This window comes from Brassica oleracea, chromosome C4, assembly GCF_000695525.1.
Source record: "Brassica oleracea var. oleracea cultivar TO1000 chromosome C4, BOL, whole genome shotgun sequence".
In the NCBI taxonomy this organism is placed as follows: Eukaryota; Viridiplantae; Streptophyta; class Magnoliopsida; order Brassicales; family Brassicaceae; genus Brassica; species Brassica oleracea.
Window position 1 is genome coordinate 31,851,293 of NC_027751.1, and position 11,658 is coordinate 31,862,950.

Here is an 11,658-nt window from a genome sequence, read left to right on the forward strand (position 1 = left end):
TTGAGACAATCTGAAGTTTCATAATCCATAAGATCGTCCTTGTCATGGTCGAAGTCTTTTTCATTGTCTTGATAAACCATATGGGCTCCAGGATTCTTCCCTTTCAAACTCTCTTGATAGAGATCAACAAGATGCTTGGGAGTCCTACAAGTCTTAGCCCAATGATTGCCCATACCACATCTATGGCACACTGATTTACTTGAGTTGGTCGAGTGTTGAGGTTTGAACGAAAATCCATGGCCGCGACCATGGCCTCTTCCAAATGAGCCACGATCACGCCCATGATCTCGTCCATTTTGATTCCCTCGTCCGTGGCCAAAGGAACTTCGGCCATGGACACGTTCGTTTCTATTTCCTCGACCACGGCCATGATAGCCGTTTCTTTGGACATGGTGGGTCTCTTTATTGTCCTCAGTGGTGTGTGCTTCAGGTGGTGCTGCTGAGCCAACAGGTCTCATCTCACTGTTTCTCATTAATAATTCATTATTCTGCTCAGCAAGCAAGAGACAAGAAATAAGATCAGCATAGGTCTTAAAACCTTTCTCACGGTATTGTTGTTGTAACAGCACATTGCTTGTGTGGAAAGTGGAAAAGGTTTTCTCAAGCATATCCTCATCTGTAATACTTTCACCACACAGTTTCAACTTTGAAACGATCTTAAACATGGCCGAGTTGTACTCGTCCACGGACTTATAGTCTTGGATTCTTAGATCTCTCCAATCAGACCGAGCCTTAGGTAAGATCACCGTTCTCTGGTGGTCATATCTCGATTTCAATTCGTTCCAAAGATCTAGTAGATTCTCAATGGTTAGATATTGATCCTTGAGACTCTCAGCTAGATGATGACGAATGATAATGATGGCTATGTAATGATCCTTCTCATTAGGATTACTGCTCTCGGTGATACATTCACCGAGACCCTTGGATTTCAAGATGATCTTAGCATCAAGCGCCCACTGAAGGTAATTGTCTCCAGATAGATTAAGGGCATCAAAATCAAGGTTGCTGATTTTCGACAACTGAAATCAGAGTTTATAATATAGGTCTTTAGAATAGGGTTTAAACAAATAGGGGTTTAGGTTTAAACAATCAAGTAAGCCTAATGGCCAAGGTTTATGCCTTACGGCCAAGAAGAAGCCACACGGCCAAGGTAGACAACAAGCCGCACGGCTACTAGTTTTTAATTCAGGGTTAATGCATATAGTTTGTTGTGTAATTGCAATCCTAGTATAGATGAATTCTTATCTGTTCATACAATGCAATCATAACAAACAAACATTCGGCCAAGCAAAAGAACACGGCTATTTGATTTGATTCAATGTCAATCCTAGAATAAGTTCTAAGTGTAATTGCAATCAATCAATGTGATCAAGTTATGGTATGAATGCAACAAGGTCACACGGCCACAGGTTATGATCTAGAACAATTGACCTAGAATGTATCAAGGCCACACGGTCACAATCCAAATTCGATTTCAAAATAATCAAGACTAGGTTATTTAGGGTTTCAGTTTAAACAAGACAAATTCAGATTCAAGTTTAAACAATCCTAATCAATAGTTCTAGGTGATCAATCAATGTTCAAATTCCAAACAATACAAAACGATTTTTTTTTTCAGATTAGGGTTTTTTGAATTTGATTTGATCTTAGATCAAAGGAGTTTAATTTTGACATTCAAAACCTTCAAGGTTCTGATTTTAATTGATCAATGGATCAAATCTCGATTTTAGGGTTTGGGGATCGAACTTATAGAGCTTCGATTTCTCATCGAACTTTTAGAGCTTCGATTTACTGATCTAGGGTTTTGATCTATTGTCCTATGGCTTTATCTTAGAGATTATATTTTAGGGTTTCATTCTTTACAATCAACCAAATTAGATTCATGTTTTCAGAATTCGAATTACCTTTAGGTTTTGAAGATTGTAGAACCAGAATTCGAATCCCGGACAGCTACAGCTCGGACGCGAGCTGGAAAGGACGCGTGCTGAGGCGCGAGCTGTATCCTTCCTATCGGGTCGCGAACGGGAGCTGTAGCTGTCCGGGATGCAAGCTGAGAATGGATGGAGCTGAGGCTGAGTTCGTCTAGTATCAGAAATGCCTTAGGGCTGGGGCTGATCGGATGAACACGAGCTGGAACACTTGCAAGAACAGATTAGGGTTCGTCGGGTTAGGGTTTAAGGTTGCCGGCTAGGATTAGGGTTTAGGTGTTTTCGATTAGATTTTTTAGGCTCAGGGTGTTTAGGGACTATCGTGCTGATAACGTGTTGTGAAACTTAAGATTTAGAGCTGTAAGTTTCTGTCTGTTTTATTAATCATAAAGTGTTTCCTTGTGTTCCTTTTATATAGGGGATTACAAGATAGATAAAAAGAAAGATTACAAATCATAAACATAAAGGAAAAGATAAATCCTAATCATACAAGGAAAATGAAATTGGGTTTCCTTTTCTCCTAAACCATGTAGCCGTCTCTCTCTCTCTAAGTCTCGCGGCCACCGTCTCTCTCTCTAGGGTTGGACCGTCTCTCTCTCTAAGTGTATGGGCCGGTTATGGACCGGGCCGGTTATGGACATCCATCAATTGATTTATAACACATAATCTTTTCTTTTTCTTTTTAATTTAGAAAACAACACAGAAGCAATCTGAGAGAACCAAGTGGTTTCAAAAGCTAAGTTTTTTTTTTGCTTTTAAAAATAAGCTAATTACAAAATGAAATGTTCGCGAGCTTTATATATTTATTGTTACTTTTATTCTGCAACTCTCTTTTGATTTAATTTTTCTTTGTTTCCAAGAGATTCTGGGGACCGTGTTTCAGGAGGGTTTTTCATTTTTTGTCTTCTGACCTTTCATTTTCTGTAATAACTGGTCTCACTTTCTGTAACAACCCGCCCCGTGGGACCCAGGCTCACAGCACTGCAGCGCACCGACTCCAACCCCTCCATTATGGGAACTACCTGCCCCATAATTAGGTTGTTGGTGAGATTCGAACCCCCGACCTCACCCTTTAACAGCCTTCCCACAAGACAAGCTGTCACCAATTGACCTGCAGATCAATTGGTGACAGCTTGTCTTGTGGGAAGGCTGTTAAAGGGTGAGGTCGGGGGTTCGAATCTCACCAACAACCTAATTATGGGGCAGGTAGTTCCCATAATGGAGGGGTTGGAGTCGGTGCGCTGCAGTGCTGTGAGCCTGGGTCCCACGGGGCGGGTTGTTACAGAAAGTGAGACCAGTTATTACAGAAAATGAAAGGTCAGAAGACAAAAAATGAAAAACCCTCCTGAAACACGGTCCCCAGAATCTCTTGGAAACAAAGAAAAATTAAATCAAAAGAGAGTTGCAGAATAAAAGTAACAATAAATATATAAAGCTCGCGAACAAAATAAAAGGAAGAGGGCTTACCGAGAAAAGAGCTAAGCTTTGCTGAGTAGCTAAAGAAAAGTTCGAGTGAATGATGAAGCTTAGATAAACCCTGAATGGCCTTTAGCTTGAAGAGTATCCACAGAGATAGAGATGAGGAGGAGAAAGTCCAAGCTTTTATTTTATTTTCTTAATTTCTGGGTTTTGGTTGTGTTTCTTTGCTTGGAGGGAAGAAATCACGAACTTTCAAATTTGGTCGAAAAAACATGAATTTTTCCGTGGACCATCTAAACCATTCATCTATCGTGACTAGCCATTTAAGGTCTCAACTAATTTTGACTAAGGCAATTTATAAAATCGTTAGTTCGGTTAACATATGGGGTTAAATCTCTGTCACTATCTATGTTAAACACAAAACGACGTCATTTCTAAAATAGAAAAACCCTAAATCGATTCTTCCTGAAATCGAAACCTTGATTCTAAACAAATCAGAACCAAATAAAAAACGAACACTTTCTTTTCAAATATGTGCGAGAATGATAAGGGAAGAAACAATTTGGGGTTTTTTTCTCTTCGAATCAAAATCAACATGGCTCTTTGCAAAAGGTCGAGATTGATTCTCAAACTGACAAAGAAAGAGATGGTTTCAGAGATTTGGAGAATACAATCTGGGTTTAAGTGATGAGCAATGTGGGCGAAGCCTAAGGTTGTGAGAAAAAAGGAAAGCAAGTCATTTTTGCACAGATTTGAAGAGAAAGTGTTTGATTTTGATTTGATTCTGATTTTCTAAGAATTAGAATTTTGACTAGGGTTTCAATTTGGGTAAATAAACGATTTGGGGTTTTTTTATTTATTTTGAAAACGACACTGTTTTGTTTTGTTTTTAATAGGGATTCTAACGGATATTAACTTAGTCTAATCGATCTGTTAACCGAATTAACGACGTCTTAAAATTGGCTTAGTCAACATTAGTTGAGGCCTTAAATGGCTAGTCAAGATAATTGATGCTTTAAATGGTCCATCAGAAAGTTCGTGCTTTTTTTTCAACCAAATTTGAAAATTCATGATTTAAATGACCATTTTAAATCTGAATAACATTAAGAGATGACCAACTTGAAAAACAGTGGACCCCATACCTCATGACCTTTCATATCTTATTGTATGGTCATATAATAAAAATTATTCTTTGATTCTAACCCCTGAGTTTACCACTAACATAATAGTTAATAAAAATTTGATAAGTCATATTATATTTTTAAAAAGTAAAAGTTATAAAAAAATAAATATAGTAGTAATTGCCGAGAAGGGATTTTTTTTACATTGTTAACAGTAGCAGATTTAGAATTTCTTTTAAATGGGGACAGACATTAATTAATATATTTATTTAATAATATTATATAAATCTAACTTTTTTATTTTTCAGTAATAATAAAATTCTAAAGAAAAATAAATTAATATCACTAAAAACTTAATAAACAAAAAGAGTGAATTTACTCACAAAATAAAATTAAAGAAGTACTGGAACTGAAAATATTTGAAAACAAGGTTTTTGAACGAAAAGAACTCGAAAGTGGGGAGGGGGGGGAGAGAGAGAAGGTTTTATCCAACTGGGCCGTAAAATACTTGATAATCCTAACGTAATTAAATTAACTTATAAATTTTATTCGAGGCAGCTGCACTCCTGCTGAATAACGTAGATCCACCCCTGATTGTTAACATTGTCAATAAAATTCTAAATCCGAAACATTTAAACCCTAATTCATAAACATTAAATCCTAAATCCCCAACTCTTGGATAAATCCTAATAGGATAAATCTCAGAACACGTATTAGGTTTATGATTTACCCAAAGATTTAGGATTAGCTAATGATTTATAATTTACTCAAGGGTTTATGGTTTGGTATTTAAGGTTTGGAGTTTAGTGTTTAGAATTTAGGGTTTTACTGACAATGTTAATATTTTTTTTTGGTAATTTTAACTATTTTTTATTCGTTATTTTCTTTTTTTTTAAAATGACTTTGGCAAATTTTTATTGGTTATTATGTTAATGGTAACTAGGAGGTGAACCCAAGGATAATTCTTATTTTTATGCCTACATACAAAGTTAGAAAATACCATATGAATCATAGTTATATTTCTTACATAAATTTTCCGTGGTTCGTTTCTCAACAACACGGAATGGACCTTGGTTTATTATAGGTGATTTCAATAAAATTACTAATCATAGCGAAAAAGTGGGAGGAAGAAAACGCTCTGATAGCTCTTTTTTGCTTGTCAAGCAGATGCTGAGTGATTGTGGCATGTTGGAATTTCCATTTACTGGGAACATGCTTTATTGGGTTGGAAAAAGATCAGGAGGTAAAATTGTTAGATGCCGACTGGATAGAGCAGTGGGGAATGAAGACTGGCGTGAAAAGTTTCCTCATTCAGTTGTTAAGTATCTCAGGCTTTGGAGCTCAGATCATTGTCCGGTCCTAGCAGACATTCTCACAAATCCAATTAAGACGACTAAAAAATTTAAATTTGATAAACGCTGGTTGGATAATGAGGAATTAAGGCAAGTCATTCTTGATGGATGTAAATCAAATGATTTGCCTCCTGAAGCGAATATAATGAAACATATTGCTAGTTGTCAAAAAGCCTTGAACCAATGAAGGAGGCAGAACAACCTGCATTCAGAAAAGCTAGTGGAAGAGCTCAAGGAGAAGGTAGAGAATCTCTATTCGAATGATGATGCTATTTCAGAGGAAATAACAAAGGCTCTAAAAGAAATATCTACTGCTCTTCAAGCAGAAGAGATGTTTCGGAGACATAAAAATAGGGTTCTATGGCTAAGAGAAGGCGATAGGAACTCAAAATATTTCCATGCGCTAAAGAAGCAAAGAAGAACGAAAAATATGATCACACAACTTTTAGACGAAAATGGAAATATGGTTGAGGATGAAGAGGGCCTTGTAGCCATTGCTACTAGCTATTTTAGGAAAATATTTGAGTCATCCAAACCAGAGGATATAGCAAATGCGTTAGCTGAGGTCTCGACATTGATCACTAGGGCAATAAATGAAGATCTTACAGCACCGGTAACTGAGTGGGAGGTTAAACTAATGCTTTTCGCTATGCATCCAGAAAAAGCCCCAGGAAGAGATGGAATGACATCCCACTTCTACCAGAAGTTTTGTGATATTGTAAAAGAAGATTTAACTCGTATGGTTAATCAATTTCTTTTTGAGGGAACAATGGCTCAAGGGCTAAATGATACCAATATCTGCCTAATCCTTAAGACGACTAAGCCAAATGAGATGACAAAGTTTAGACCTATTAGTCTATGCAATGTCAACTACAAAATAATATATAAGATCTTATGCCAGAGATTGAAGAAGATCCTCCCACAAAGGATATCTGAAATCCAGTCAGCCTTTGTTGCTGGAAGACAAATTACAGAACCAAGCCAGGTGGAAGAATGACCATAAAAACGGATATGAGTAAATCATACAATAGGATGGAATGGTCATTCATTGAGGTAGCCATGCAAAAATGGTTTTTTTTCCAGAGAAATGGATTGACTGGATTATGATATGCATCACCTCGGTCAAATACAAGGTTCTTATAAATGGAGAGCCAAGGGGAAACATTGTCCCGGAAAGAAGTTTACTTCAAGGAGATCCTTTGTCTCCTTTCATATTTATTCTATGCTCGGAAGCGCTAGTTAGCTTTCTTAATCATGCAGAGAATCAAGGGAAGATAACAGGGATGTGGGTTTCACGCGCTAGCCCCTCGGTATCTCACCTTCTCTTTGCTGATGATAGCCTTTTCTTCTGTAAGGCGGAGCCCGTGAATATGAAGAAGTTATGAAAGTTGTCAGGAAATATGGACAAGCATCAGGTCAATGTATCAACTTTGACAAATCCTCTTTATTCTTTGGTAAGAGGATTCCAACAAATGATCGGCGACAGATTAAAGATAGACTTGGAATCCAAAATGAAGGCGAAATAGGTTCCTACTTAGGAATTCCAGAGGATATTAATGGGTCCAAATGTAAACTATTTGCTTTCTTAAAGGAAAAACTACTACGGCCTTGATTGGTAAAGCATTAGCATTAGCAGTAGCAATATGCTATAGAAGCAGTATGCTGCAGGAGCTGTATGCTTTTGCTAAACTGTTTAATAAGATGATTGGTATAGCAGTATGAGTATGCTATTTAAAATTATTATAAAAATTAGTATATAACGTATAATATATTTATTTTAATGAACATATTTCTAATGTATCTATAAATATATTAACATATAAATTAAAAATATATTTTCTGGATATAAAAATAATTTTATGATATTATTAAATAAAATAAATGAATTAATTATATATTTTCTTTAATTTTATAAATTATAAATGCAAATTCTCTTCTAAAAGCTTCATATGTGAGCATTGACCAGAGAGCATTTGGAGAGCATTAGCATTTAGTAAATGGTTCTCTAAATGTTTTTCTGACAATTGTTGATTGGATAATGTAGAGCATAATGCTAATGCTAATGTTCTACCAATCAAGGTCATAGTGAATGGTTGTACTGGTAGATGGTTATCAAAAGGAGGGAAGAAAGTACTAATCAAATCTATTTTGTTAGCTCTTCCGACATATGTCATGTCCAGTTTCTTGCTTCCACTAGAGATATGTGAAAACCTTGCAAGTGCTATTGCACAATTTTGGTGGAGCTCAAATCCACCAAAAAAATGAATTCACTGGGCAAAATGGGAAAAGTTGTGTGTACTGAAAGAGGAGGGAGGAATTGGTTTCCGTATGATCCATGAATTCAACCTAGCACTTCTAGCAAAGCAGCTTTGGCATCTTATTCAATTTCCAGATTTACTAGTGGCGAGAGTATTACAGAGAAAATACTATCGTAAGAGCTCGCCTTTGCGAATAGGCTCAGTGGACAACCCATCTTATGTGTGAACGAGTATTATTGCGGCAAAGAAGTTATTACTTCCTGGTATCAGATACAAAGTGCATTCAAGAAACAAAATTAATGTATGGGAGGATCCATGGATTTCCTCAACACCAGCCAGGCCGGCTCGACCCATGGCCCCAGTTGTACATACGAAAATGACCGTCAGTGGCCGTATTAATTTTGAATCAAAGGAATGGGATGTTCAACTACTAGAACAATATGTAGATCATGAGGATATACCGATGGTTCGGAGGTTGGCTATAAGCCCTACTCATCGCCGTGATACTTTCTGCTGGAGTTACACAAAAAATGGTCAATATACAGTCAAGTCTAGATACTGGGTGGCTGGAAATATACTTAAAGATGTGATGAAAATGAAGTTATCGATCCCAGTATAACCAAAATCCAAGCCGTTGCTTGGCAAGTAAATGCACCTCAGAAGATATATCATCTTATATGGTAATTAATTACAGGGCATGTAGCGGTCACAAAGAATCTTGTCCGCTGCAATATGCGATGTGATAACTATTGTCCAAGATGTGGAGAACCAGAAGAAACTATTATTCATGCGATGAATGCCTACCGGCCTTACAGGCATGGTCATTATCATTAACTCCGTCAAGCCCGCAAACATTTCTTATCTCGAGTATCTATGCCAATATGGACTACCGTTTTTGGAGGACGAACAACATTCTGGAGTTGGAACATGATAGAGATCATTATTCTTTGATAATCTGGTATATTTGGAAGGATAGGAATGATAAGCTATTCAGAGGTATAGATAGAGAGCCATTGGAGCTTGTCAGGTATGCAGAGAGTGAGTGTCAGACTTGGTACAATGAAAAAGAGACAATTCCTGCTCCCCCACATGCACATATCATCGAAGAACCACAAGTCTCAAGCTTGGGTAATATTTGTATGGTGAATGGTTCATGGACCTTTACAGCTCAATTCAGTGGAAGTGGATGAGTATGGAAGGATAGTATGAGAAAGATCCAACTTATGGGGACACGAAACTTAAGTAGCCGCGAGTCGGCATTGCACTCAGAACTAGAAGCGCTATGATAGGCAATGGAGAGCATGTAAATGATAAATGACCCACAAGCTTGGCCAAACTACGTACTCAACAGAGCTGGAAATTGCTCGCTCATTTCACAAATATCCTTGTTTTATTGGTTGTTCTATTCTGGTCTAGTTACCTAGACGAGCTCAAGTTTGAGTAATAATATAGCTATTTGTTGGAAAAAAAACTTCTCTATAGTTTAATTTAATTTTATATTTTTATAACTTTAATGTTGTGGGAACCGAAATTGGCACTGTCGATTTCCGTTTAAATTAGGAAACGAGGAAAACCCTAGTTTCCTAGAGGTCCCGGAGATCTGTTAATACCACACGCCAAGCAATCAGAACACGAGATAACAACGAAAAAGTATAAGAAATCGTAAAAAGAGAGCAAAGAGAAGTCTTATTCCGAATTTGCGTATGAGCGTTTACAACAAGGTATAAGCCTGGGCTCGAGAGCTGTCGGTGAGATTCCTAGTTTTAAAAACCCTAAGACGGCTAAACGTAATTGAGTCGCAGCTTGAAATAACAAAAACAGAAAGTTGCCTAATTGCTATAAGTGCTAAGTTTTCTGTGTCAAAAATCCTTTTTTTCATGCCTCTCACCTAGGACTCCTTATATACTGACTCCTAGGTCGGTTTACGCTTTTCCTCTTCTGCCATTAAGCCATCATAGCATAAAATGGAGATATTCCATTTTTTCCGATCTTCGTAATTATCTTCAAAATTTTGTATTTATCCGCGGAAACTTGAGATTTATCTTTCCTTGCGAACCAAGCGTAAACCGTCATGCGGCTTACGGGCTGTTGGTTAAGAAATCATAAGTTGGGCCTCGAGTCATGTCTTAGGTCCCTTTGGGCCGTCTTCTGACTCGAAGCGTTTATTACGGCTTCTTTCGATAAAGAACGAACTTTCCGCGGTTTTTACCGTAAAGTTTGATCGATGAATTAGAATGGCGGGAAACATGAAATGGGTTCGCTATGGTCTTCGGGAGATAGCATCGAAGGGTAGACGTGAATGCATCGACTAATGTCGTATCAATGTTTCGGAAGAGCTCGGTCGCTACGCAGCGACCGAGCGGAACACGCGTTTGGTCGGTGCGTAGCGACCTTTTTCGAGCTCTTGTCTGATGTTTCGTGTTTTCTCCGCAAAGCTTTTCGTAAGAAAGAATCTATTTCGAAAAAGTATTTGTCGAAGAAAATTCTCATTTTCTTCTTCCGAAGTTTTTAATGTTAACTTCGTCGTAACCGTTTTTGACCCTAACAGTTAGCCCCCAGCTCGTTAGAGTCGAGATTCTAGCACGCAGTTTGACGATTTCGGTAAAGTTAGGCGTATTGGACGAAGTTTGCTTTAAACTCCGCGGAAGAAAATTCTTGAGAAAGTATATATTAAAAATATAAAATTCCGAGCCCATAATTCTATAAGTAGTGACCTCTTGTCATTCATTTGCTTCACACCTTCCCTTCTTCAAAACCTCCAAAACCTCTCTAGCTCCAAATCTTTTGCCTCCAACATGTCTTCTTCCCACGGTGACAAAAGAAGTTCGGATGTTGAGATGGGCGAGGCCACCTCTCCGGCTCCGATTCCGACTTATCCGGTTGAAGCGCCGGCTTGCGTTGCTGACCATCTCTCCTTTCGAGAGAGACTAGTTCGTCGCCAAGCCGAGAAGGAACAGGTTCGAACTGGCGCCGAGTTCCCATCCTCTTCTGCACTGGCCATTGCTCCGGGTCACGGGACCGAGGTCGTAACTCCGCGAGACGCGGGATCTCACGCAGGCTTGGACGTTCCGAAAGCTTCGGCTCTACCTGCCGGATCGTCCACGACTCTGATTCTCGTCGAGGATAAGGAGAGCGCTGCTGACTCTATGCCTCCTCCTCCGGTCAGGAAGGAGATCATTCTAGCGCTGCATGCTCCTAGTGTTGTTCCGGTTGCTCAGCCTAAGGGACAGAAGAGGAAGTTTATCAAGGGCGGTGACGGGGAATCTTCGCAGCAAGGAGGCTCAAGCATAGCGTCGGGGCTTCGCGGAAAGGTTTGTCGCTCACTTAATCTCTTGATTGTTATATATTTTCCTAAAAGACAAAAAACCCCTAACTTTCTTCTCGTTTTGCAGTACATATCGTTGATCGATGGGATGATCAGCGAGTGCGGTTCTGAGACCAGTCGTCTTGCCGGGGAGTTGTTGGAGCTGCAGGGTAGATGGACTGAAACCGAGGCCATGCTGACGGCTTTCAAGGATTCTCACTCCGTGAAAGTGTCAAAATTTGAGGTCGCGATAGGGGAGCTCGAGAGGGACCTCGG

At 38.6% G+C, this 11,658-nt stretch overlaps 1 pseudogene; it reads right to left on the minus strand.

Moving 5' to 3' along the window:
* LOC106338674 overlaps positions 1-391 on the minus strand; it is a 28,047-nt pseudogene extending 27,656 nt beyond the window's left edge.
* Positions 392-11,658: the final 11,267 nt, after the last annotated feature.